At 29.4% G+C, this 2,500-nt stretch overlaps 1 protein-coding gene across 4 annotated transcripts in view; it reads right to left on the minus strand.

The window, feature by feature from the left end:
- The window catches only part of shc2 (SHC (Src homology 2 domain containing) transforming protein 2), a 40,426-nt gene that overhangs the window by 2,384 nt on the left and 35,542 nt on the right, over nucleotides 1–2,500 (minus strand). The gene's annotated exons all lie outside the window — the stretch shown is intronic.

Consider the following 2,500-nt stretch of genomic DNA (forward strand, 5'->3'; position numbering starts at 1 on the left):
GCAAAAATGTCAAAGCATCATAACAAACAGTTATGTTCCAATAGCAGCAGAAGTGCACTTTTTGGAGAGCTGTATTATTTCCAGTTTTGTGCCCAAGGGACTGATTTTATTTAACACTATATTATTATTTATACACCTATAGTGATCACAGAGACAGGTTGTTTTTGTGTTACTGTATATATTTGTTTTTCTGAAAAATCCCACTTAATATACTTTGGGTAACAACAGTCAATATTTATTTATTTTATTTTTTTAGGGGGGCAACAGTCAATATTTATTTATTTTTTAGATTAAATTGTTTTCTTATATAATAAAAGTGAGCTTTTGTTAAACCAAATATTGTGTGTTTTTTCCCATATACAACAACCTATCTGGACTCGATAAGAGAATCGATAAGGAATCGGTTCGATAAGAGGATTCGATAATAGACTCGAACTCGATAATTTCTTATCAAACATCATCCCTATATATTACGCATAGTAATAGAAATGTATTTCAACACAAATATTGGGTTTCTGATGGCTAGATTGTTGGAATAATTGTAAGTTAGCACAAAAAACTTAGTTCCAGGCAAAAGGACGGGAGCTGTCTTTGGGGCCTACCAGGAGGAAGGCTCATAAAACTCCACTGTGACTTCAAAGCGGACAGATGGCAGGATCTGCCCAATTTCCAGACCAACTCTTTTTGAAGTATTTTACGAACCCTTATTGAGCTATTTTATGGAACTCTTTTTGAACTATTTGACGACCTCTTCGTTTGAACTGTTCGGTAACCAAAGGCAACGCTGTTTACGACCCACTTCCCTCTGGAAGCAGCTGTGGGCAGGTGGGGGGAGAAAGTCAAATAAAGACGGAGGAGTACAATCTTTTGGCAGAGCGTGCTTGAAGACTGTACGGAGAGTACAGTCGCCGTGTTTCTCCTCAATATTGAGTCCAAATTTAATTCTGTCTCTGTTTTATTCTTTGCCTCTTGTCTTGTTTAATAGATGTCATCAGTGTTTGAACCTGACATTGATAACAACATATTTACTTAAACGCTGCTTAAATAATACAATTTGAACTTAATTATAAGAGTAAAACATGTATTTCAACAGAAATATTAGGTTTCTGGTGAGTAGATATGAAAATATTTTCTTAAATGCTGGTTAAATAACATTTGAAGTTGATTATAGCAGTAAAACATATATTACTCATAACATAGAAATGTAATTCAACAGAAATATTAGGTTTCTGGTCAGTAGACACAAAAATGTTTATGTTAATGCTGGTTAAATAATAACATTTGAAGTTAATTATAACAGTAAAACATATTACATATTACAAAAATATCAGGTTTCTGGTGGGTAGATATGAAAATATTTACGTAAATGCTGGTTAGATAATAAAATGTCAATTATAACAGTAAAACATATATTACACAAGGTAAAAAAAAAATATTTCAACAAACATATTCGGTATCGGGTGAGTAGATATGAAAAAATTTACATTAATGCTGGTTAAAGACGAACATTTTAACTTAATTATAACAGTAAAACATACATTACAAATAGTAATAGAAATGTATTTAAACACAAATATTGGGTTTCTGATGGGTAGATAAGAACATATTTACTTAAATGCTGTTTAAATAATAACATTTGAAGTTAATTATAAGAGTAAAACATGTATTTCAACAGAAATATTAGGTTTCTGGTAAGCAGACATGAAAATATTTACTTTAATGCTGGTTGAAATTTAAAATGTCAATTATAACAGTAAAACATACATTACACATAGTAATAGAAATGTAATTCAACACAAATATTAGGTTTCTGGTGGGTAGATATGAAAATATTTACATTAATGCTGGTTAAATAATACAATTTGAAGTTAATTATAAGAGTAAAACATGTATTTCAACAGAAATATTAGGTTTCTGGTGAGCAGACATGAAAATATTTACTATAATGCTGGTTAAATAATACAATTTGAAGTTAATTATAACAGCAAAACATGTATTTCAACAGAAATATTAGGTTTCTGGTGGGTAGATATGAAAATATTTACATTAATGCTGGTTAAATAATACAATTTGAAGTTAATTATAAGAGTAAAACATGTATTTCAACAGAAATATTAGGTTTCTGGTGAGCAGACATGAAAATATTTACTATAATGCTGGTTAAATAATACAATTTGAAGTTAATTATAACAGCAAAACATGTATTTCAACAGAAATATTAGGTTTCTGGTGAGCAGACATGAAAATATTTACTTAAATGCTGGTTAAATAATACAATTTGAAGTTAATTATAAGAGTAAAACATGTATTTCAACAGAAATATTAGGTTTCTGGTGAGCAGACATGAAAATATTTACTATAATGCTGGTTAAATAATACAATTTGAAGTTAATTATAACAGCAAAACATGTATTTCAACAGAAATATTAGGTTTCTGGTGAGCAGACATGAAAATATTTACTTAAATGCTGGTTAAATAATACAATTTGAAGTTAATTAT

The sequence above is a fragment of the Entelurus aequoreus genome, linkage group LG19 (assembly GCF_033978785.1).
Source record: "Entelurus aequoreus isolate RoL-2023_Sb linkage group LG19, RoL_Eaeq_v1.1, whole genome shotgun sequence".
NCBI classification, from domain to species: domain Eukaryota; kingdom Metazoa; phylum Chordata; class Actinopteri; order Syngnathiformes; family Syngnathidae; genus Entelurus; species Entelurus aequoreus.